The sequence below is a fragment of the Jaculus jaculus genome, chromosome 8 (assembly GCF_020740685.1).
Source record: "Jaculus jaculus isolate mJacJac1 chromosome 8, mJacJac1.mat.Y.cur, whole genome shotgun sequence".
Lineage (NCBI taxonomy): Eukaryota > Metazoa > Chordata > Mammalia > Rodentia > Dipodidae > Jaculus > Jaculus jaculus.
In genome coordinates, this window is record NC_059109.1 from 68,900,630 (window position 1) to 68,928,357 (window position 27,728).

Below are 27,728 nucleotides of genomic sequence, written 5' to 3' on the forward strand. Positions count from 1 at the left end.
CCCTAGGCTGCTTTGGCGTGGTATCTACGCCGCCATCTTAACCGGAAGTCCCTCTCTTTATTTTTTAGCTATTATTTTCCCTTGTTTTTCTATACACAAAATAACATTGCAAAATTTTATTCAGAACAGAGAGAGCTTATGGGCAATAATTTCCCTATTCTGCTACAGAGAAAAAAATCCCATGGATTGCAAAAGTGAAAACATTTTATATTAGAATAAAGGTCTCTTCATATTATTATTATTATTATTATTATTTTTGGTAAGGAGTAGTCCGTCTTTCTCAGCATTCCTTGAGTGCAAAAGAGCTGACTATCCCAAATATTGACTGGAATTTTCCTCTTTGTAGTTTAGAAGACAGTAACATTGATTATCCTGGACTTTTCAAATTTATCACCTTTTCATTGTGAAGGGCCATCTGGGTATTCAATGTTTAGCTGTGTATGTCTAAATTCTTTGAGGAAGACAGTTTACTTGTCAAGATAAAAATACCTAGAGAGCTGGTAACAATTATCCTTCAATAAGCACTTGTCTGGCTTCTGCCTTGGAATGCTGCCAGCTTCAATCTTCCTGGTAGAACACGTGATCAGGGCCAAAATGGCATGACAAATACTTTACTTGATGTGAACCCAAATCAATCAACAGACCAAGAGCTTAGTTTGTGGGGCAAGACAGTTGGTGCAACAAGTACAAACTCTTAGTTTTCTTTTTCTTTAGTAGGCTTCCATCTCAAGATGCTATCCAAAGTGGAATACAGGGCTGCACGCCCAGGAAATGGCCACAATAAAGTTTTCTTGGCCATTGATTGACATTGGAGAATACACTATAAATTTCTTAAATCTCTTTAAATTATATATATATATATATATATATATATATATATACATCTTCTGTTTTTCAAAGAAGGAAATTAAGGGTTACAGAGGTGAAAAAACTTGCTGATAACTGAACAAGTGGTCCCACCCTAAAGCCTATAAGCCGATATCCTCTCTTCTCTATGCTGTGGCTGAGCTGCTCTCACCATTAGCAATAAGTAGCATCCAAGGGTGAACGGGCTAGGAACCTCAAAATCTAGTAGCATGTAAAATTTCTTGGGGACATATTTCTTTGCTGGTCACTGATTCCATTGATGAACTCCTTCTTGTCTAAGAAGTTCAGACCAAAGACAATGAGAACTTATTTAACAAAATAATCGAAGAAAACTTTCTCACTCTTTCAATAGAAAGGCCCATCAAGATACAAGGAGCTGGGCCAAGATGGCAACTGCCTAGTCTTGCTGCAAATCCCAGGGAAAGATAGACAAGACATTAAGGTTTTTCTGGGTCTTCTTGTCAGTGGGAGGGCTCAGAGGGGGAGAAAACAGGGAATCCCGGATCCCCTTGCAGGCGAGTAGAACACCCATTCCACCAAATAGCTGGGTTCCCTGCTGCCATGTCTTGTCCCATGCCCCATTGTGGCACCCATCACAGAGCCCCCTCCTGCCCCCCATCCCCTGCCCTGTCGTGGAGCCCCATCCTGCACCTGTCCCGCAACCGGTCCCAGCACCCAGTCACAGTGCCCTGTCCCATGTCCCGTGCCATGCCCTGTCCTGCGCCCCATCATGGCACCCCGTCCCCATGCCCTGTCGCAGTGCCATCCTGGATCATACCCCTTCTCCTGTGGCAGGGGAGTGCAGACTGGTTCCAGGTCCCAGTGGTCCCAGCCAGAGTTTGTGCTGCTTCAGGGCTTGGTACCTCATTCCCCCTCCAAGCTCAAACACAGGCAGCTTTGGTGCATTACTGCTTGAGAATTTAGTCAACCTTGGTACCCCTGTCAGGCAGTAGATAGGCAGATTTGGCAAGTGGGAGCCAAAGCCAAGGCTGCATGGCAACTGCCTCAGGCTGCCTCAGGTTGCCTCAGGTTCCCATTGTGCTAGAGCCCAGGCTGATCCACCAACCTACCCACCCACACACTGTGATGGGCAGACCACAGCACAAAAGAAATAACGTGAAAAATAAAATGCAAGAAAATCCACTTAGATCACCCCATCCTACAATGAAAAATACATCTAACCAAAACATAGAAGAGTCAGTAAGATCAGGACATCAAATTGAACCTATGAACAATGCAACCCTGACCAACCTACTAGTAGAACTTGCAGGAAAGCAACAAAGGACAAATAATCATGTGGATGTTACCATCACTAAGCTAGAACAAATTGATAAGAGATTGGAAGGAGTTCAAAGAGAGGTAAAACTTTGAGGGAGAGTGAAAAAAACAGGACCTTAAAAATCTGCTGGCCATATTAAATGAAGGCATAAAGAAATGCAAACATGAATTCCAAGAATCATCAAGAAAATCAGAAAATGATGTGAAAAGGGAGCTTGACAGAGTGATAGAAATGATACATAGAAAAGTAGTAGAAAATGCAAACTTAATTAAACAAGTCCAAAACTCTCTAGAGACTGTCAAGAACAGAGTCAGCGAAATGGAGGATAGAAACTCTGATCTGGAAGACAAGACAGAAGAAATGATTCGAGAGTTCAAAAACTTCAGTAGGTTCAAAAGTTCCTGTGAAAAGAACACAAGGGAATTGTGGGATACACATAAACGTCCTAATATCAGAATTATTGGACTAGCAGAAGGAGAAGAATTTCAGACCAAAGGCATGGAGAACTTATTTAACAACATAATTGAAGAAAACTTCCCCCATAACTTAAAAGAAAGGCCTGTCAAGATACAAGAAGCCAACAGAACTCCAAACAGACTGGACCAAAGGAGAAACTCTCCATGTCATATCATCATTAAGACTCTAAACATTGACACCAAAGAGAAAATCCTAAAAGCAGCTAGGGAAAACAGCACACCACTTTCAAAGGTAACCCCATCAGAATTACTTCAGACTTCTCAATGGAAACCCTGAAAGCTAGAAGGGCCTGGAGTGAAAATCTCCAAAGTCTAAGAAACTATGGATTCCAACCCAAACTACTCTACCCAGCCAAAGTATCCCTCATAATAGATGGTGAAAGAAAAACTTTCCATGACAAAACTCAGATTTACAATTATATGAACACAGAACCAAACCTACAGAGAGTATTTCAGGAAATTCTCCACAAAGAAGAAATAAATAACCAAACTCAAATGCCTACAAGAAGCAGATCACAAAAACCAAACCCAGAGTAGGGACAAATACTTCAAAGCCCATGAAAACACCAACATTCATTTACTACCACAATATGGCAGGGATCAAATCAAATCTCACAGTCATTACCCTAAATATTAATGGCCTTAATTCACCCATCAAGAGACACAAGATAACAGGATGGATCAAAAAATTTGATCCCTCAATCTGTTGCCTTCAAGAAACCCACCTCACCACTAAAGACAGACACCTCCTCAGGTTAAAGGGGTGAAAAACAATATTCCAAGCAAATGGGAATAAGTAACAAGCAGGTATAGCTATATTAATATCAGATAAAATTGACTTCAAACAAAAAATAAACAAAAAAGACAAAGAAGGCCACTTCCTACTTATCAAGGGAACAATCCATCAAGAGGATATTACAGTCATAAATCTGTATGCACCAAACACAGGGACACCACAATTCATAAAACAAAACCTACTTGACAATAAAACAGAAATAACAACCAACACCATCATAGCTGGTGACTTCAATACACCATTATCAGTAATAGACAGATCATTCAAACAGAAACTCAACAGGGAAGTAAGAGATTTCAACAAAACCATAGATCACTTAGACCTAACGGACGTCTACAAAACTTTCCATCCCATATCCACAGACTGCACATTCTTCTCAGCAGCCCATGGAACATTCTCTAAAATAGAGTATATACTGGGTCACAAAGTCTGCCGCCATATATTTAGGAAAATTGACATAATTCCCTGCATGATATCAGATCACAATGTTATATGCTAGAAATCAACAACAAAAGACCCACTAAAAATCCTAATGGCACCTGTAAACTGAACAGCACACTCTTAAACAATAAATGGATAGTGGACAAATTAAAAAGGAAATTGGAAAATTCCTGGAATTGAATGATAATGAGAACACATTGTACCAAAACTTATGGGACACAGTAAAGGTGGTCCTCAGGGGAAAATTCATAGAACTCAATGGCTTCATAAAAAAGACAGAAAGATCCAAAATCAATAACCTAACCATCCACCTAAAGGCACTAGAAAAACAAGAAAAATCCAACCCAAAGAGCTCCAGAAGGAAAGAAATTTTTTAAATCAGAGCAGAAATTAATGAATTGGAAACCAAGGAAACAATTAAGACAATTGACAAAACAAAGAGCTGGTTCTTTGAAAAAATAAACAAGATTGACAAACCCCTGGTGAATCTGATCGAACAAAAAAAAAAAAAAAAAAAGGAGAGGCTTCAAATTAACAAAATACAAAATGAAAAAGGAGAGATCACAACAGACATAAGTGAAATTGGGAGAATCATCTGGACTTATTGCAAAAACCTCTACTCCACAAAAATGGATAATGTGGAGGAAATGGTTAAATTCCTAGACACATACCATCTATCAAAACTAAACTCAGAGCAGATTAATCACCTCAATGAACCCATCACACTCAAGGAGATTGAAAAAGTAAGAAAAACCTTCCCCCAAAAGAAGAGTCCAGGACCAGGTGGCTTTTTAGCTAAATTCTATCAAAACTTCATGGAAGAATTCAAACCAATCTTTCTTAAACTATGCCACACAATTGAAGAACAGGGAAAGCTACCAAACTCCTTTTATGAAGCTAGTATCACCCTAATTCCAAAACCAGAAAGATGCCACAAGAAAAGAAAACTACCAGCCTATTTCCCTAATGAACTTAGATGCAAAGATCCTAAACAAAATCCTTGCAGACCGAGTCTAACAACACATCAAAAGTATCATCCACCTTGACCAAGTGAGATACATCCCAGGAACACAAGGGTGGTTCAACATACGGAAATCTGTCAATGTAATACACCACATAAACAAGGTTAAGCATAAAAACGACATGATCATTTCAATAGATGCAGAAAAGGCCTTTGAGAAGATACAACATCACTTCATGATCAAAACATTGGAGAGAATTGGCATAGTTGGTACATATCTTAACATAATAAAGGCAATATACAAAGCTCCAAAGGCCCAAATAATACTTAATGGAAAGAGACTGGAGGAATTCCAATTAAGATCGGGAACAAGACAGGGATGTCCTCTCTCAACTCTGCTTTTCAATATAGTACTGGAAGTCCTAGCTCAAGCAATAAGGCAGGAGAAGGAAATAAAAGGGATACAATTTGCAAAGGAAGAAGTTAAGTCAGCTCTATTTGCTGATGACATGATTGTATATGTAAGAGACCCGAGAGACTCCATCCCAAAACTCCTAAAGGAGATTAACTCCTATTAGCAAAGTAGCAGGATAAAAAATCAATGCACAAAAATCAGTAGCATTTCTATATGCAAACGACAAAGATACAGAGAAAGAAATAAGGACATAGTCCCATTTTAAATAGCAACAACAACAAAAAAATAATAAAATACCTTGGAATAACGTTAACCAAGGAAGTGAAAGATCTATACAACAAAAACATAAAAATACTCAAAAAAGAAATTGAGGAGGACTTGGGTTAAGATGGTGGCATAGGTACCACGCCAAAGCAGCCTGGGGGGAAAAAAGACCAAAAAAACCCAGCAAAATAAACACTTTTACTAAAAAGTGAGGTGTATAGGAAATTGAAGCAGCAGCGGAGAAGTAGGAGAGATTGAGAGCATCCAGAGCCCGCACAGACCAGCAAAAGAGGCTATGGCTGCTCCGCCAACCGCGGCGGTGGCAGCTCACGAGAAAGCTGCCAGGCTTGGCTCCAGCCACAGGAAAAGCCAGGTGCGGAAGCTTCCCCTCACACTAGTGCTCTCCGCAACTCAGGAAACGTGAAGGGAGAGCGGCAGTGAGCAACGGAGGAGCAGACCGTGAGGTAGAAGAACACGTGGAGCAGCGAGTGAACCAGAGCAGCTGCAGCTCCCTCCCATCCCCCACTGCCTGTGCCCAGCTCCGGTGAACAGAACAGCGGTCCAGGACCCAGCCACGCCAACTTAAGCCAACAGCGGGACCCAAGCATGCGTAGAGTTCGGCAGCAACATCAGCAGCTCCGGAACTGGTACCAGTGGCCCCAGCAGGAGCAGACCCAGGAGCGGCAGCAGTGGCAGACCCAGCAGCAGCAGACCCAGAAGCAGCAACAACAGCAGACCCAGCAGCAGCAGCTTCAGCAACAGCAGTGGCTCAAGAAGTGGCAGCTACAGCAGCAGCAGCAGCAGAGGCAACAGCAGCTTGAGCTGCTGACATACCCAGCAGAGGAAGCTTTCGCAGCAGCAGTTCCAGACGCGGGGGTGCTGATCTGTAGGGCCACAGTTGCCAGGCTTGGCTTGCCCCGCAGGAAAAGCCAGTGCCCAGCTCCAGAAATCAGAACAGCAGCCCGACGACCCAGGCAGCAACTTGACTGAGACCAAACTCATCCAAGGTAACTGGGTTTGCACCAGGGAAGGGTCTCACTTGGTCACAAGCTGACTGGGATCCCTCAACAGACCAGAAATCTTAACCTCTATGTTGATAGAGGATCTGGTTGTTAGAACTACTCTGGCATATATACTTGGGGCTGTTTTTTGACTGAATGGGTACAGTGTTTAGTTAACGTTTAGAATCTACCTGTGTTTTATTCCACTCAGCCTATTTGAATACTCCCATAGCAGGGAAACTCAACCCCTAGGAGCACCTTTGTAGATACTCTCAGAGTCTTAACATCTAACACCTTAAGCTCCTACCCTGAAAATATATAACATAAAATCGACTGATACAGCTAAGAATAACCAGCTAGTTAGAAAATCCAAGCATTAACTTAATCCAAATTACAAAAATATATACATTATAACACAAGAAACACTAAAAAGCAAGACGATATAAATCCACCTAAAAGTATTAATGCATCAGAAATAACCTCCAGTGAGAACAGTTAGAGGAAATGCCTGAAAAAGATTTCAAAAGAATGATTGTAAATATGTTCAAACAAGTCAGAGAACAAATCAAAGGAGTCAAAGAGGAACTTAAAGAGGAAATCAAAGGAATCAAAGAAGATGCAGGACACCAATTAATATCTAGGATATACAAAGAACACAAAAAGTTAAATAATAAGGAATCAAACAAGCCAATCAAAAAATGGGCTATGGAGCTAAATAGAGCGTTCTCAAAGGTAGAAATATGAATGGCATATAAGCATCTAAAAAATGTTCTATGTCACTAGTCATCAGGGAAATACAGATTAAAACTACATTGAGATTCCATCTCACTCCTGTCAGATTGGCCACCATCATGAAAACATATGATCATAAATGTTGGTGGGGATGTGGAAAAAGAGGAACCCTTCTACACTGCTGGTGGGAATGCAATCTGGCCCAGCCATTGTGGAAAACAGTGTGGAGGTTCCTAAAACAGCTAAAGATTGATCTACCATATGACCCATCTATAGCACTCCTAGGCATATATCCAAAGGACTCATCTCATTTCCTTAGAAGTACTTGCTCAACCATGTTTATTGCTGCTCAATCTATAATAGCTGGGAAATGGAACCAGCCTAGATGTCCCTCAACAGATGAGTGGATAATGAAGATGTGGCACATTTATACAATATAGTTCTACTCAGAGGCAAAGAAAAATGAAGTTATGAAATTTGCAGAAAAATGGATGGACCTGGAAAGTATTATACTAAGTGAGGTAACCCATGCCCAGAAAGCCAAGCACCACATGTTCTCTCTCATATGTGGATCCTAGCTACTGATGATTGGGCTTCTGCGTGAGAAGGAAAATACTTAGTAGCAGAGGCCAGTAAGGTAAAAAGGAGACATAAAGGGTAGAGAAAGGAAGGGAAGAGAATACTTAATAGGTTGATATTGTATATGTGTAATTACAATGATTGTAATGGGGAGGTAATATGATGGAGAATAGAATTTCAAATCAGAAACTGTGGGGGTGGGGAGGGAGGGAAGTACCATGGCATATATTTTATAATCATGGAAAATGTTAATAAAAATTTTTAAAAAAAGAGATTGAGGAGGACTTGAGAAAATGGAAAGGCCTCCCGTGCTCCTGGATAGGCAGAATTAATATTGTGAAGATGACAATCCTACCAAAGGCAATATATAAATTTAATGCAATTCCAATTAAAATCCCTATAGTGTTCTTCACAGAGATAGAAAAAGTAATCTCAAATTTCATTTGGCAAGGCACAAGGCCTTGCATATACAAACATGTCCTCAGCAAAAGAAATACCTCTGGTGGCATCACCATACGTGATCTAATGCTATATTACAAAGCCATAGTAATAAAAACAGCATGGTACAGGCATAAAAACAGAAGTATACACCAATGGAATAGACTTGAGGACCCAGACATTAGGTCAAGCAACGATAGTTACTTGATATTTGACAAAGGCCCAAACAATATAGGATGGAAAAAAGACAGCATCTTCAAAAAATGGTGCTGGACAAACTGGATAACCACATGCAGGAAACTGAAACTTGATCCACACATTTCACCATGCACTACAGTCAATTCCAAATGGATGAAAGACCTCAATATAAGACCAGAAACTCGAATACTACTGGAAGAAAATTTAGGAAGTACTTTCCATAATATAAGAATGGAAAAAGACTTCCTGAACCAAAGCCCAGTAGCTCACAATCTTAAGCAGCCACTAAACCAATGGGATCACATGAAGCTGAAGAGTTTCTTTACAGACAAGCATACAATAAGCAAAGCCAATAGATTACTCACAGAATGGGAGAAAATATTTGTGGGTTATCCAACTGATAGAGGCCTAATCTCTAGAATCTGCAAAGAACTCAGAAATCTAAACAGTAAGAAGTCAAACACCCCACTCACAAAATGGGGCAAAGAGCTGAACAGGCAGTTCACAGAGGAAGAACTACAAATGGCAAACACACACTTAAGAAAATGTTCATCATCCCTAATCATCTGGGAAATGCAAATTAAAACAACTATGAGATTCCAACTACCTCAATAAGGATAGCAAACATACAGAAATCAAATGAAAATAAATGCTGGCGAGGATGTGGAGAAGTAGGAACCTTCATCCAGTGTTGGTGGGGATGCAAGATGGTACAACCACTTTGGAAAGCAATATGGAGACTCCTGTAGAAGCTGACTATAGAGAAACCAACACACCCAGTTATTCCCTTACTGGGCATCTACCCTAAAACCTTCAAACCACAGGCCAGAGAGATTTGCTCAACCATGTTTGTAGTGGCTCAATTCGTAATAGCTAAGAGCTGGAATCAACCCAGATGCCCATCACTAGAAGAATGGATAACTAAGATGTGGTATATCTACACAATGGAATTCTATACAGCAGTAAGAAAAAATAACACAAAGAAATTTGAGCAAAAATGGTTGAACCTGGAACAAATCATTCTCAGTGAACTTACCCAATCACAGAAAAAATAAATCAACACATAGTCTCCATCATCTACAGCACCTAACCTGAATCTACCCAAGATACCTTACACACCCAGCAAGCATCTTATGGACTAGACACTAGGAGGGATGGAGAGGGATGGGAGGGCATCTAAGGGGTGGGAAACACTAATCTAGACCCAAACAGCAATGGTACCATAAAATTCTACTTCCTAAAAGGCAGACCAACTGGCTGAACCTTCACCAGGCCCTTACAGGAAACACCTGAACCACAACATCCTGGAGAGGGTAGGATTAAGTCTAACCTAAATCCTCTAAATCTTCTCTCCCTCCATCTCCCTCTCCCCCTCTCCTCTCTAACTCCTATATATTAGTTACCTTTTTCGTCATTTTCTTAGGAGGCACTGACCTGTAACTTCCAGTACCAGCATGGGGCTATCACCCACATGAGCTTTTGATCAGAGAAACCTACAACATTTTCTAAAATAATGACAGATTTCTGTCTGAGTACTTGATGACCCACCAAAGGTCAGTGGTAAGACCCTATTGCTGAAGATACCATATGCAGTTGACACATAAAATGGAACAGCATGGCTGGAACCCTGGAGAGATTCAGTCCCCAGATAGTCAGCATGTCTCATACCAGAAGGTGCTACATGGGTGACTGAGGGAAACAACCAATATCTGTCCAAGCAACTCATGGTCCAACCTACTTAGCAGCACATAACATGGTGTGATGCCCACACAAGTGCAATAGTGGTACACAGCCATGTTGGGAACCAACTGCTCTTGATTTGGCTAACTGATCCCATCAGTGGTACAAGACCCATAGCTGGAGCTTGGAAACAAGTCAGAAGCATATCCAAACATAAGCCCACTCTCCAATATCAAGCTACCATGAATCATGGGTTACAAGTGGGCCTATACCTATTAAACTTTCTATAAAAAAAAAAGTAAGGGCTATCTCATTTATCCTGGTGCTAACTTACTCTCTGTTGGAAAACCTGCTTCTCTTTTTCAGAGAGATGCAGATCCTAAAGAGAGAGCCACCCCATCATACCTCAAAAGGGCTCCAGCTGAAACTAAGGAAAATTGGCAAAACAAACAAGGGTACTGTTTTCCTGATGAACTGGATACCAGCACAAGGGGGAATGAGACCAACAGAGAGAAAAATCAACACCTACCAAATCAGAGAGCCATATCCCCAGAGGCCCCCAACACCTAATCACTGAAGCAGACTGAAAATGAACCCAATATGGTTCAGGGAAATTTTGTGGAAGAGGGGGACGAAGGAATGTCAGACCACATGTTGGGTCATGATATACACAGAAATTTATCATACCAATTAGTGTGGGCTAACTCCACAATGCACGACTCATATACCTCAACAAGGAGGGGCCAATGGGGAGGGGTAGGTCACAGATGAGCCTAATAATGGTACCAAACTGCCTGTACTTGCTGAATAGAAAACTAAGAAAAAAAAATACTAATCCTTGTAGAGTGCTAAGTGAATAATATGTACACAGGGTTGCAGAATAAAAAATGTGGATAAAAAAAAAAAAAAGATTAAGTATAGCCAAGGAAGTGAATACCCTAAAACACTCAAGAGAGAAGTTGAAGAAGACATTAGAAGACTGAAAGTCATCCCCTGTTGCTGTATTGGAAGAGTTATTACAGTGAAATTGGCCATCCTACCAAAAGTAATCTACACAGATTTAATTTTTCTGGGGTTCATAAAAATTCCAAGGTCATTGTACACAGAAATATAAAAACAATCATGAAATTTATACAAAGGTACCAAAGAAATCTTAAGGGAAAAATATGGTGTACCTTATCACCATACCAGGTTTCATGCTATATTACAGAGCCATAGTAATAAGATAGCATAGTACTGGCACAAAACATACCAGTATGTCAGTGGAGCAAATAGAATATCTTGTTATTAATTCATACAGCTATAGATAAATGATATTTGCCAAACATGATAAAAATGATCCTTGCATAAAACAAAGCCCTTTAACAAATGCTGCTGGGAAAACTGGATATCCATATGCAAAAATAAAACTGGTTCCTTGTCTGTTATCTCTCACTCTGTACAAAAATCAGCTCCAAATGCATTGAAGGCCTTAATATGAGACTTGGAATACTGAAACTGCTAGAGAAAGAAATAGACAAAACATTTCAAGATACAAGAATGAGTAAGAACTTTCTGAATATGATTCCAGTCACCAAGACATAAGGTTAACAATTGACAAATGAGACCTCATGAAATTAAAAGACTTCTTTTTATAAAAACTTGTCATTGATAGCTTCCTTAAGTATAGTCAATAAACCATGATAATGCTCTCTCCCTTCTCTCCTCTCCTTCTTAAATCAACTCTCCATAGAATCCCCTTCCCCTTCCAATTAGTCTCTCTTTTGTTCTGTTGTCATCATATTCTCTTCCTATTATGAATGTCTTGTGTACACAGTGTCAGGCACTGCAACATTATGAATATCAAGACCATTTTGTGCCTGGAATATTGCATTGTAAGCAGTCCTACCCTTCCTGTTACTCTTACATTGTTCCCATTACCTCTTCTTCAGTGGACCCTAAGCCTTGGAGAGTGTGATAGAGATGTCTAGGTACTGAACATCCCACTGTAACTTCTTCTCAGCACCATGGTGACTTTTGAGTCACACCAGTGATCACCACCATCCAAAAAGAGAAGCTTCTGTAAACAAAAGAGAGAGAAACATTATGGGTATATTTTTAAAAGTACTTACACAGTAATTTGGTGGATATAATATATACAGTTAGCCAAACAACAGTAGGTGTTACATCCCTAGGGACCATGACCTCACCAGCAATAGGCTTTTGACTAGATTTTCAGTATCAAGTATATATTCCCTTCCATGCAGTAGGCCTCCAGTCCAATTAGAGAGTGGTTGCTTTCCCTCATAAAAGACATACCACTCTTGCAACAATTGACACATTTGTCTTGGCTGGCCAATGTTAAGGCTTGTAAGGTCCACTGCTATTTACTACCATTGATGACTTCTCTTTCCCATAGGGCTGCACGCAGCATAGTTTTTCAAGCTTTCTGAAAGCTTGATTTGTCAGTGACCTGCAGCCCAAGCATATGGCGTCTTCTTTTCAGCAAAGGAAACAGTTAACTAAGTAGAGACAGCCTACAGAATCAAAGAAAATATTTGTCAGCTGTATGTCTGAGAGAGGATTAATATCTAGAATATACAAATAAAATATTAAACATCAAGAAAACAATATAGTAAAAATGAGCCATAGAACTGAATAGAGAGTTTTCTAAAAAAGACAAAACAAATGGCCAATAAATATTTTATTTTATTAATGTATTTTTACGGGTTCGGGGTGCACGTATCGTGTGTAGTGTGCAATCTGTGCTTAACTTTTAATTTGCATTTCCCTGATGGATAAGGATATTTACCACTTTTTAAAATGTCTTGGGGGGTAGGGAGACTGGGGAGATGGTTCAGTAAGGAAGAGTGCTCACTGTTTAAGCATTAAGGCCTGAGAGGGCCTGAGACTGCTTTTTTTTTTTTTATTCAGACAGAGAGTATCCCTCAACTGGTAGCTGCTATGTTTCCATCTGTGAGCCCCAGCGATTTGACAGTCTTTCACCATCCCCACCACAGGACTGGAGTTATACATGTGCATGGGCATGCCTGGCAATTTACACAGGTTGCTGAGCATCAAACTTGGGCAGTCTCAGGTGTTCTCAGGCCCTCTTACTTAAGCAGAAAGGACTTTTCCCTGCTGAAAGATGTTTGACATCTTTAATCATCAGAGAAATACAAATTAAAACTACTTTGATGATGGAGAAATTGCTCAGTGTTTAAGATGCTTGCCTGCAAAACCTAAGGACCCAGCTTCAATTCCCTACCCCAAAAGCCAGGTTCACGTGGTAGTGTCAGTATCTGGAGTTTAATGGCAGTAGGTACAGGACCTGATATGCTCGTTCTTTCTCTCTCTCTGCCTTACTCTCTCCCTCTCTCTATCTTTCTCCCTTTCTATCTCTGCCTCTCTCTCTCTCTCTCTCTCAAATGAATATAAATAAATTTCAAACATCTACTTTGAGGTTCCATCTCTTCAAGTCAGAATGGCTCTCATTAGGAAAACAAATTACAACAAATGCTGGTGAGAAGGTAGGTCAAAGGGAACCCTGATTCGCTGTTGGTGGGAGTGCAAACTGGTATAGCCACTATAGAAATCAGTGTAGAGGTATCTCAACAATCTAGAAACAAAAATACTTTATGACCTAGCCATATCACTCCTGGACATAGTATAAAACATTCCTACACTCTACTCCAGAGATATTTGTCTATCTATATTTACTGCTGTGATCTTCACAACAGCAAGGAAATGGAATCAGCCTAAATGTCTGTCATCTGATGAATGGATACCAAAAATGTGATACATGTGTACAATGGAATTATATTTAGCCATAAAGAAAAGTGGACTTGTGAAATTTGCTCAAAAATGCATAGAACTGTAAAATATTATTAAGTGAAATAGCCCATGTATAGAAAGGCAAACAATGAATATTCTCTTTCATATCCTGAGTGTGTAGATGCCAGAAAACTAGAAGGTGGCCCATGAAAAAAGAAACATATAGCAGCTTGAAGGGAAATGTATAAGGAAGGTAGCAGAGCTTAAGTATTACAAAGTTAAGTACTGGAATAGAGAGAGCAGAAAGGTCAAAGCAGGGAGATAGAGCAGAGGAGGGGGAGGGAAAAGATTAGCCAAATTTCAGTATGCATATTAATAGAGTATTAAAAATAGAAAAGCATAATGAACAAGCTATTTAAGATAAATGGCAGAAATTGACATGTTATTAAATAAAAGAATTGGTCAATTACACATTATTCTTAGAGAATAAAGTAATACAGAATAACATACATAGTATCATGGATAAATCAATAGTTAGCCTAAACAAAAAAATAAGAGAGAGAAAGCACAAGGACAGATAATTAGCATTGAAATAATAAATATCATATGGCCACAGCATTTAAAAACCTAAGTATGTTGTAAAAATATTCTATAAGCAACTTTGAATTGCTACATTAAATGAATATTTTCCAAAATTAAATGTATACTTAATTCCTTCCATTGTGAAATGTTTATTATTTTTCTCTGCTGGGGTACAAAAAAAACCAACCTATTCTCCATCCCTATTTTAAAAAATTAGGTCAAAAAAGATTTGCAAGGATATTCTTCCTAATCTTCAAGGAATAAATAATACAAACTTATTTCAATATTATTTCAATGCACAGAAAAAATATAATACTTTCCAAGTTTAGATGACTCTTGGCAATCAATTTCAATGAGAAAATTCTCTAGTGTAATACAAATATAAACAGAACATGAGAAATATGTACCATAAACAATTGTGGTTTATTGAGAAACTAATTGATTACTCAAGAGTAATTAAAGGTCATGGCCTTCCATCTGAAATTGATCACTTCTTCCCCTGACCAGTATTGTAGCTGACCCCCTACCCATAGATATATCCTTCTTCAGTCTCCTCAACAGCTCACACCCAATATTTCTTCATATCATAAACAGAGTGAATGTATGCCTAATACATAAATTCACATTTTGTTGTTTCTCTGCTTATACTGTTAGAAATTTTCCACAGCCTTGAAATAAAGTGCAATCTCCTCACTTTGGCATGAGAGAAAAGCTCTGTGTGTCACAATTGCTGGTTTCTAGCCCACATTCATGGCTGATTATCTAGCCATTGTATAATACCTAGACATCCTAATGTTTTTTATTGTTTCTTTACTATGTGCTTAAATATGTGCTGTTTGTCCTAGAACATCTTTCTTCCTCTTCCTATTCTCTGATTCAGCTTACTCAAAAATCATTTCCTCAAGGAACTCTTCTCCAGTGCTCCAGTAAGCTGTGTTGGTTCACTTTTCCATGCTTCTACTAAGATCTTGATAGACTTCAGAGGACTCATCAAGGAGCACTGGGCTTGTTGGTTTGAAGTTTGCCTAACACTTTACACTGTATCCTCTTTGAAGACCAAGTGTTTTGTTCTGTATTTCACTGGAAATATGTCTGGCATATGACAGACCCTAAATAAACATAAAAAATCAAGTACTTCCTAATTCCAAATCAAGAACATCACTGCAAGTAGATAATGAAACCACTCAGAAATTGAATTATTTTGGAGTCTGTGGTGGTTTGACTCAGGTGTCCCCAATAAACTGAGGTATTCTGAATGCCATGTCCCCAGCTGCTGGCAATTTGGGAATTAAACTCTTCTGGAGTCATTGAATTGTTGGGGGCAGGCCTGTGGGTATCATACCCAGACTCCTCTTGCCAATGTTTGGCCACTCTCCTGTTGCTATTGTCCAACTGATTCTGGTGAGGAGGTGGTATCCACCCTCTGCTTATGCTATTGTTTTCCCCTGCCATCGTGGAGCTTCCCCATGAGTCTGTAAGCCAAAATAAACCTTTTTGTCTGCACGCTGCTCTTGGTCAGCTGATTTTCAAGAGGAATGTGGAAAGAATTGAAACCTTGGCCTAAGTGATTCCTTGCAGTGCTGTAAGTACAGATTGATGGACTATTCTGGTCAGAGTTGAAAGACCTGAATGCAATAAGAACTATGGATTTATAAGGGTGAGAAAAAAGCTTTTCCTAGACTGGACTAGAAGCAGTTTGTGTGAGAGGCTTGCTGTTAGGCTTGCCTGGATGTTGAAAACTTGGGCAGGGCTGCCTAGCATAGAAATAGACTGGTATGTGCAGAGGGATTTGGCACAGAAAGAAATCATTGGGATGCAACTTCTGCCTTTTTAGCTGCCATTGTATGAGAAATTAAAACCACAGAGATTGGGCCACATGACATACACTGTGAAAATAGAAAGAATGTAGAGTCTTTTGAAGGGGCCTGAATGCTGAAGGAATGTCCTGTTCTTCAAAGTCTGCTTTATTGCCTGCTAGATTAACAAACTGGCACCCCACCTGGTATTGAGGAGTATGAGAAATGCAGGAAGAAGAGGGTCATTGAATTTGCAGCATGGTCTTGTGTTTTGGAAATGGCCGTGGGCAGTGAGAAGCAGATTTGCTGGATTACCTGCATGGAGACCTGATGGAGACTTAGGATGGGCCATGGGTTGTAGTAGAGACCCATTGAAGATGTGGGAACCATGAGACAGCTGCTAAGGAGAACTGCTGGCCCCAGATGAAGTTTTCCTGGACTGTGAGTAGTCTAGCTGTCAGGAGCAGAGTTGGAACTCCACATACTTGTCATTGGTTAAAGTTGTTGGACTTGGAGCTACAGAGTTTGACGTTTGCTTTGTTTAACTCTTATATTTCTTTGCTATTCCCAATGCCATATTTTGCAGCATGAGTGTTTATTCTGTGTCATTATGAGTTTTTTGAGGGTTTCCTTTTTGGCGGGGGTGGGTATTACGGCTCAGTTGAAAAGGATATTCAAACACCATTGACATTGTTAAAAACTATGAGTACTTTTAAAATATATATATATTTATTTATTTATTTGAGAGAGAGAGAGAGAGAACGGGCATACCAGGGCCTCCAGCTACTGCAAACAAACTCCAGATGCATGCATCCCCTTGTGCACCTGGGTTATGTGGGTCCTGGAAAGTCGAACTGGGATCCTTTGGCTTTGCCTGCAAACGCCTTAATCACTAAGCCATGTCTCCAGGTCCCTATGTTAAAAGTACCCCTATGGCTACTTTTATCGTTTGACTAAATGCATTGCATTTCACATCATGTATATAAGTTTATGGTGGCCAGGGGTAGGATGTAATTGTTTGATTCATGTATCCCCCATAAACTTAGGTGCTCTGAATGCAAGGTTCCCCCTGTTAGCAATTTGGGAATTAAACCTTCCTGGGGTCAGTGTATTGTAGGGGTGGGTTTATGGGTATTATAGACAGCTTCCCCTTGCCAGTTTTTGGCACACACTCCTGTCACTGTTGTCCATCTTATGTTGGCCAGGGGGTGATGTCCACCCTCTACTCATGCTATCATTTTCTTCTGCCATTATGGAGCTTCCCCTTTTTTCCCACAAGCTTCTCTTGGTTGGGTGTTTTCTGACAGCAATGTGAACCTGACTCAGAAGCTTTGCTTAAAACTATGAAATTCCAGCTCAGAAAATAAGGTTATTATTTGCAATCATAATTGTCATCACTTGAGAAATAAATGATTATCTCAGAAGAATGAGATACCTTTCTGTACTTGAAATTATTAAAGATAGAATTTAATAATTTGAAGATGACAGAATTTTGAATATTAAAAGACTCATCTAAAATTCAGTGTGGAAGAAGCACACATAAACTTTCTTCATTACTTCATGGCCACTGATTTGACCTTCTAGCAGAGAGGCCTCATTTTCCCATATCACAGTATATAGTGCTATTTTATCATCACTATGGGAAATAAAGCATTGTGCTCTGGAAGGTGTTACTCAAACAGATTTTTTTTTCTGTAAGATTTCATTTATATTTCTGGATCATAGATCTTTGTACATTCCTATATAAAGAATATATCCAGCTCTGGAGAGATGGCTTAAGAGTTTAAACACTTGCCTGTGAAGTCTAAGGACCCAGTTTTGACTCTAGGTCCCACATAAACCAAACACACAAGGTGATACACACAGGCAAGTTCACACATGCACACAAGATGGCACATGTGTCTGGAGTTTGATTACAGTGGTTGGAAGCCCACCAACTTTCTTTCTCTGTCTCTCTCTGACAAATATAAAAAAGTAATAGGTTCAAACATATATATATATATTTCATGTCCCTATATAATTTTTCTTAAGGACTACTTTACAATTTATTAACAGAAAAAATTCCTGACTTTGTTTCCATTTTACTTAACATATGAGGAACTTATGCTAATTGGTTTAGATGAATTTGCCCCAACAATTAGTTATTAAGATCCAGAAATACAGTGGTAATACTTAAACCCTAAGCACAATTCACGTGATTTGGGGTGAATAGTACTGTGCTTTGCTGTCTGCAGCAAGGAAGACTGTGTGTTTAGATATCAAAATCTCTTGATGGAACATCTACTACTTTTTTTTTTCAATTATCTGGCCTAGAAAAAGTTTTATATTTGCTAACATATTATTAGAAAGCAAGCCTTTCTAAAGATAACAAGACAACACACACTCACACTCAAATGAGCTTATCAAACATACTTTCAAGCAACTTAGAAACTTACTCAGATTTCTACAGTAATCAAGTCATTGTCAATAAATCACAAAATAAGTAATGTGATGGAGAATAATGGAATGATTAACTCCATGTTGGACAGTATTCAAAGCACTGGGATAGCCTCTCATGAAGATCATATGTTTAAAGTGAGTATGGTGCTTGCCAGGCAAGAGCATCATCTGTACCCAATCAGATATACTCAGAGAAGCCTTCAGTAAAGTTTTGTTGTAGTTTTCTTGACTGAAAGATAGGTGGAGATTCCTAATTGGTTCATTGCTTCCTGCTTAGGAGGTGTTCACAGGATGAGGGAGAGAAAAGCAAGGTAGGAGTGTTAGGAAGTTTTGTACTTTTTTTTTTTTCATTTTTTCCTAAAGCACTTATAGGCAAAAAGAAATGCACTGAAGCTAAGCTGAAATATCAGATGTAATCAAGTAGAGACTTTGGTTATACTTTGAGACCTATGAAACATTCTGCAATATGTCATATAGCTGTGGGGAAAAGTATCAAAGAAAGTATATCATCATAAATCTCATATATACTGTTGGAGTTTTGTTTACCATAGAGTTACACACAATAATGCTTATGGATGTTAAAATGATAGTATTTTTTTCTACTTCACTTTTATCAAAACTCATTGTCATGCCATCTTTAGTTAAGTCATATTATACCCAAGTTAGACCCTTTAGTAGGAAATTTCATATATAGGAAATAGTATATTATCCTTAATAATTTAGTTTTATATTTGTATCTCCCAGCAGACAGTTGCTATCACAGCCACATAGTATTCACTAGCAAAGGGAAGAAGGGGGAGGGAGGGACCAATGTGAGTTCAGTGTGGCAGACATAGAAAAATGTATTGCTATCACAAGGGCTATGGAACCTTAGTCTTAATTGTAGAAAATTGAATAACATTAAAGCAAACAGTATATTTTTAAACTTTGTTCTTTGTGTATATACAAATGTAAATTATATTCCCTTTTCATTCAGAATATAAGATGCAAAGAACTTATTGAAAGTAACATAAATCTTCACAAAGATTCAAGTTAATAAAATCCTTTTAGTTTTATTAGATGCCTGGATAAATTTTTCATGGCTATTAGATTCAAGACTGAATATGGGTATGGTAGTGTACACATTTAATGCCAGCACTTGGAAGGCTGAGGGAGAAGGATTTCTATGAGTTTGAGATCAGCCACAGCTATGGAGTAAGATCCAGGTCAGCCTGGGCCAAAAGAAAGAAAGAAAGAAAGAAAGAAAGAAAGAAAGAAAGAAAGAGAGAGAGAGAGAGAGAGAGAGAGAGAGAGAGAGAGAGAAAGAAAGAGGGAGGGAGGGAGGGAGGGAGGGAGGGAGGGAGGGAGGGAGGAAGGAAGGAAGGAAGGAAGGAAGGAAGGAAGGAAGGAAGGAAGGAAGGAAGGAAGGGGAAGGGAAGGAAAGGAAGGAAGGAAGGAAGGAAGGAAGGAAGGAAGGAAGGAAGGAAGGAAGGAAGGAAGGAAGGAAGGAAGGAAAGAAGGAAAGAAAAAAAGAAGGAGAGGGGGAGGGGAAGGGAGGAGAGGGAAGGGAAGGGAGAAAAGAATAAAAATGTCGTAAAGCTGGGGTTGAGTAGCACCCAAGTATGTCACCCAAATTTCTACTTTATGCCTTTAGCTACCATTTTCCAAGTATGTTATTCACTTACTGAGCTTAGACCCACAGCCAGATGTGGCCATGTACAGTCTAGTCTACTTACCAATTTTGTGCCATTTCTATGAGGACACCCATACAGAAGACATTGTAGGAAGTAATTTAAGATAAAAAGTACAGATAGAAATAGATACAAGGGATTAGATTGGTCTCATCTCCTAAAGTTTACAATCCCAAACTGAAAAACCAATGGAAATACCAAATGAAATTTCACTTCAGATTAAAAGTTTGGTATTTCTAAATTATAAATAGAAGATATATAACTTTTAGGGCTGGGGAGATGGCTCACTCAGTAAAGGACTTGATGTGCAAGCATTAGACCATGCCACCCATGTAAAAATCTGGGCAGAACAGTACACTCCTGTAATCCCAGGGCTGGTAAGGTGCAGACAGGAAGATCCCTAGGACATGCCCACTAACTAATGTAGCAGAATCCATGAGATCTGGGTTCAATGTGAGACCCTTTCTCAATACAGAAGATGGAGAGCAATTGAGAGACAAACTACACCCATGTCTGAGACCCACATGCACACACACACACATGCATATGAACATGACCATGTATACAAATAAACATGCTGCAGAGCAAGACTGGGAAATCTCTGATTTTAGTTCTTAACCAACGAATCAGAGGCTTCTCCAAAAGTTCTCTACATAGCTTTCCCCAAGCAGCTTGTTTTCCCCTGAGCCCGTTACCATGATTGGTGCCAGAAAAGCTCCTCAGCACTGATCTAAGATCTCCATGGTTGTGCCCATTCGAACACCAGTCAGCTTGCACCACTGTTCTCAGTGTCTCCAAGTAAGCATAGTCTTGGGAAGTTAACAGCTTTGAGTAGCACTGCTGAAATGGTCAGGCAGCTTCCCTCATCCTGAAGATTGTAAGGGAACCAAGTCCATCAACGTGCAACCAGTACCTGCAAGCACTCCTTTGGAGGGCTGAAAACCATAACTCATAGAGAAAATAAGTCAAGATAAACATCTCATTCATAATATCAAAAAAAATTAATGGAAGAGGGGGTGGAAAGAATGTCAGAGCCACATGTTGGGTCAAGATATGCAGAGACATTTATCATACCAATAACTGTGGGCTAACGCCACAATGCATGACCCATATACCTCAACAAGGAGGGGCCAATGGGGAGGGGTAGGTCACGGATGAACATAATAATGGTACCAAACTGCCTGTATTTGCTGAATAGAAAACTAATTTAAAAAATGCAAAAAAAAAAAATAATGCCTAGGAATAACTTAACCAAAATGTGAATGATCTCTACACTGAAAATTTCAAGGGCTATAGAGATGACTTAGTGGTTAAGACACTTGCCCACAAAGTCTAAGGATCCAGGTTCAATTCTCTAGTACCCATATAAGCCAGATGCACATGGTGACACATGTGTTTAGAATTTGTTTGCAGGGATTAGAGGCCCTGGAGTACCCATTCTTTCTGTCTTTCTCTGAACCCCTCTATCTTTCTCCTTCTCTCTCAAGTAAATAAATAAAAATAAAATTTATAAACAAAACTTCAAGACACTAAAAGAAGGAATCAAAAAGAAAACCACATAATGGAAAGAATGTCCATGCCTCTGGGTTGGCAGAATTAACATTGTGGAAAGGCTATCCTAACAAAAGTAATCTACAGGGGCTGGAGAGATGGCTTAGTGGTTAAGCGCTTGCCTGTGAAGCCTAAGGACCCCGGTTCGAGGCTTGGTTCCCCAGGTCCCATGTTAGCCAGATGCACAAGGGGGCGCACGCGTCTGGAGTTCGTTTGCAGAGGCTGGAAGCCCTGGCGAGCCCATTCTCTCTCTCTCCCTCTATCTGTCTTTCTCTCTGTGTCTGTTGCTCTCAAATAAATAAATTAAAAAAAAAAAAGTAATCTACAGATTCAGTTCATTTCCCATGAAAATCCCAGTGACATTCCTCAGAGAGCTAAAAAACATAATCCAGGAATTCTTATAAAACCGCAAATGACTATCAAAGCCAAATCAGTCCTAAGGAGAAAGAAGAGAACAGGTGGTATCACAACACCTTATCTCAAATTATACTACATGGCAATAGTAATAATGACAATGTGGTACAGTCACCAAAGCAGACACACAGGTCAATGGAACAGAATAAAGGATTCCAAAATTAATCTACTGTTCTTTAGTAACCTGATATTTGACAAATGGGATAAAAATATTCAGTGGAAAAAAGACAGTTTATTAAACAAATAGTGCTGGCAAAACTCGATATCCATTTGCAGAAGAATGAAATTAGAGCCATATCTTTTTCACTGTATAAATATCAAATCAAATTGGATCAAAGACTTCAATTTAAAACCAGAAGCACATGAAGTGTTAGAAAGAAATAGGAGATACACTCCAGGACATAGGCATAGGCAAAAACTTTCCAAACAGGACTCAAATAACACAGAAAATGGCCCCAAGCATCAACAAATGGCAACAGATGCAATTTAAGTTTGTACACAGCAAAAGAAACCATCAAACAGGCAGCCTGCAAAAGTAAAGTCATTGCCAACTATACTTCACACAGAGGGCTAGTAACAAGAATTTATAAAGAGCTATCAAAATAAAACAACAAAATAATCTACCAATCACCAAATGGGCTAATGAAATGGACTGTTTACAAAAGAAGAAAAACAAATGGCCTCCAAGAACTTAAGAAAATTTTCAAAATCCCTAGGAGTCAGGGAAATGCAAATAAAAACAACTCTGAGATACCATCTTACCTCAATCAGAATAACTATCATCAAGAAGACATACAATAAATGCTGGTAAGGATGCAGGGGAAGAGAAACCTTCATCTACCGATGGAACCATGAGGATGAACCGCCAGTAAAGTATTACTGGAGGAGGTATGTTGTTGGGGCCTGGTGTAGGGGTGTTGTGACCAGTGCCCCCTTGCCAGAGTTGGGTCACTTTGTTACTGCTATTGTTCACCATCTGATGTTGGCAAGATGATGATGTACAGCCTCTACTCTATCATCTTTACCGTGCCATCATTAAAGTTTCCATTAAGCCTGTAAGCCAAAGTAAGAAATTTTCTTTCCATCGACTCTTTTAGGTTTGGTGCTTTATTTCAGCAGTAAGAAGGTAACTACAACAGATTGTAATATCTCCTCTCTCTCTCTCTCTCTCTCTCTCTCTCTCTCCATATATATATATATATATGTATATATATATATGAATGAAAGAAAGAAATGTGGATAAAATATAAACATGTAACAAAAATTAAATATAGAGAGATGGAGTGGACAGTGGAGGAAACAAAAAGAAAAGGATACCTGTGACATATAAACAGGAGGAAAAATACAGAGGGCAGAGGAGCAGTTAAAAATAATCCAGGGACTATAATGGGGACAGAAATCAACAAAACATTGTATTTTAAAATGCTAATCTATAGTCATGGCTGAGTGGTTAAAGCAATAGACTAGAAAATGCCAAATATAATATTTTAAAAATAATATAATAAAATATCCTGCAAAGTTATTTATGAATTGAGGAGGAACATAAATCTTATAAGCCTAATTTATTGTTTTTCTTTCTGACATAAAAACATTATTATGCTTTGTTGTTAAAACCAACCCAATAGCTAGGTTTAGTGGTACATACCTGTAATCCCATCACTTGGTAGATGGAGGCAGGAAGATCAGAGATCAGAAGTTCAAGGCCAGCCTCAGGTACATCTCCTGTGCTACAAGAGACCCTGTCTCAATAAACAAAACTAAAAAGTTAAGAGTAGGTGATAGTTACCATTATTTTAATATTATAAAATTAATTACAGGTAATTATTATAGTCCACACTGCCTGATCTTCTATATGTACTCTCTTGGATTTGCTAATCTTTAGTTAAATTAACTGCTTGAAACACAATTGCATTTCCTTCCTTCTGAAATATGTTAAAATGGTTGTAAAAGCGAGAATAATATTTTTTAAGGACACATTTCAATTGACTAACATTTCCTATTTAACATGGGCAGTAATGTAAACATAAAATTTGCTTAAGATTTACAAAAAAGTCTAAAATTTAATTATAAAAGACTATAAAGGAAAATACTCTTATCTCTGCTTGATTCTGGTTCACTTTCTGCTGTGTATTTCTTCTTTCTCCTCAAGCTTTCACATACATTCTATCATAGAGACCATTTGCTGGTAGATTATCATGATGCCCTAGAATCATGAGGAGGCCTATGCAGAAACATAACTTAAATATGTAACTCACACTTAAAGAGGAAACTACATTGTCCCCTAATTCCACAGACAGTAGAGGTTCCTGGTTTCCATAGTTATAAACTCAGTGATATCATCAAGTACCCAAGTTCCTTCCATCTCTCCACTCTACTTCCGAGATATAACTTCCTCCTAAGTTAGAGTGCCCCTTGGGGTTTTAAGGTGGCATTTGATTGTTAATTGCAGTTGTGTATTTGACTATTAGCATTGGTTATGGGGAGACAGGCAAGAAATATAAGCACCTACTGATTTGACAAAATTCAATCTTGTGATTGCTCTGAGGCCAAAGGGAGTGTTACAACCTGATCAGTTTTAAATCTAATTAATAAATATCCCTTACTAAAGCCAGGGGAGCATGGAGACCTTCTCATATACACAACCCTAGGGCCTCAGTAATAGTTAAAATCAGCAAGCAGGCAGTAAGAACTAAAAACTGTCCACAGTAACCTTGCATGCTCCCACCCCAAACCCTCACTCTTTACTCCAAATTTCCTCTATAATACTTCCAAAATGATATAGCAGCTGGGTTGAGGGGAAATTGGCATGCTGTACCATTTGCATGCAATTTCTGCTCATGGTTGGCAGAGCTCCTTCAATTTTGGGGGTGGCACACATAGTAGACCCTGCTGAATCTGGCTCTTGGATTTATGAAGATCAATATCTCAAATTAAAATACTGATGACATCAAACCACAAGCACATAGATTAAATTAGACTTTCTGGCAAAAGAACTTGGACAGAAGTAGCTTTTAAACCCTCCCATGTGATTCTAAAATGAATCCAGGATTGGGAGTCATTAGTATACCAAACATCTTGATTGCCTGACTTTCTCAATTAATACCCTTCACTTATCTAATTTTAACCCTATACTTTTAATTCAGTGGCTTTCAAATTTACCCCAGTGGCGTGAACCATAATCCTCTTAAATAAAATTGCATGACAGCAATTACAAGTTGGAGTAAGGATGCTGTGTCGGCTTCCTTTTGGAGAATACTCTTCACTCAATTGGCTACATGTCTACACCAAAATATTACATTGGCATGAGGGATTTTATATTGCTTTCTATCTTTTTCTGAGTATAGTGTGTAACATACATTGGCAACATTTAATTTTTATATTGTAATGGGGTCTCTATAGGCTTATATTGAAATTGGTTTTCTGAAGTAATCTCACATTTTAACAGCCTCTACAGACCTGCACAGGAACTAACTCAAAATTGTTATGAAGAATATTTGGCATCATAATTTCTTTTTGTAAATTATACAAATGTCCCTCATTCCCCCTTTCATCCATCCATGAAAGATATTGAAGCACCATTATAACTGCAATGGCAAGTAAATACTTGTCATGCTCAATAGTTATTTTGCAAAAGCTAGAAACTGTTTTCCCCTTGAGTGCAAAGTCTTCAGTCATCCTCAGATTTTTAATATGATTTTGACACTTATTTCAAATGATGGCAGAAAGTGATTTTATCACTTTTTTTGGAAATTAATACTGCAGGCACCAGAGTTATTCAAAACCTCTAAGCTATCCATTTGATGACCTCTCCTTGTCACATTCAGCCTGTCTTCCTGATTAGCAGTGCCCATTCATTTTCCCATACCTACCCACTAACAACCCCCTAGTCAATTGTTCTAGCCCATAGACTCACAAGATGAACAGCTGTCTGCTTCTCTGGTCAAGCTGTCCTCTGAGAAGCTTTCTGAGTCATTTCTTGATCTTGGGGTACTGCAGAAGTTCAAAGTGAGTGTAGCCACTTACCAGTGAAGGACCTTTTTAAACCTCACCTCTGTAAGCCTCCAAGTCTAGATAAGCAAAATGCAAACTTTACCTCCCAGTGCCCTTGGAGGATGAACTGTGACCATCTGCAGACTATGCTCATGCAGTGCGTAGTGTGTGGTAAGGTGTTAACACACCATGGTCACTGACGAATGGCATATCACTGTAGCAGGTATTCTGTGCAGATATATTGAATATTTCTGTGCTTTTCTTCTTTTTATCTACATTGCTGATATCATACTTCAAGTTCTTGTCATCTAATACCTCCACTAACTGTAGCAATGGTATTCACAACAGTATCCTATTCCTGACTCTAGTTGATGGCCCCTTCACTCCAGTCAAAGTATTTGTTTTATCATCTCATGTGAATCTCCACAACAAAATTCCTTTCATCCCTACAACCTCTACAAACTTTATTCAGAACTGATTTCTTTACTCATCTATGTTGCTTCTAATCTCATTCACATCAAGGCTGTCCTATGAGACTTCTACCAAGAGCATAAAGTTCAACTGAGAAGATATAGATAGGGCTGCCCAAGCATGTCCCCTCTCCAGTCAGCTTCAGAACCAGAAATCTGCTGTCACACTTTAGAAAGTGCTTATTAAAGAAAATGACATTTCTAAGTCATAGAAGCCTCATATGCTCATTCATATTGTTCCCACAGCTTAAAGCTCTGTAGTCTGGTGGTTTAGGAGGAGAGGCTTGACCATCCCTAATTTAAGATGTGCAGGAGGCAAGTTTCTAGGAATCTGTATGCATGTCCCTTATCTCTGAGAATGCATCAGGAGACATAACAGCATCCAAATCCAAATAAGATCATCACTAAGCAATGGAATCTGACATCTGATCTGACAACACAGATTAACATGAGCTTCTGCTAGTCACTTTCAAAAGTCCCCTCACCTATTACCTTCTTAGCATAAATTCTACAAGTTGCTTGAGTTTGATAATTTACTTAGTTGCTGCCCCAGGACATACCAGACATTGCTTCAGTTCTAGCCATGCAAATGTGATAGACTAGAGCTCTGAGAAAGCTTTACTACTTTCTTGGTGCAGTGACTGGTCCAAAACTTGAAAAAAAAATGCAGTTTTGTAAATGGTAGTAGAAGACTTGTGCTTACAAAGGGATCCTTGTCATACCAAATGAGCAGTGTGAGACCTCTACCTTGTAACACAGGATCCATTAAATCCTAAGCACCTGTTCTCATCCTCCATCCCCAGATCAGAAATACTGTAGTCAAGTGTAAATGCAGTTACTCTGTCCAGTACAAATGGGGGGACTGTGTAGATTTTCATCTAGACCATAACACTTTCAGAAGTGGAAGTTGGTACAAATTGCAATGCTGATAGACTA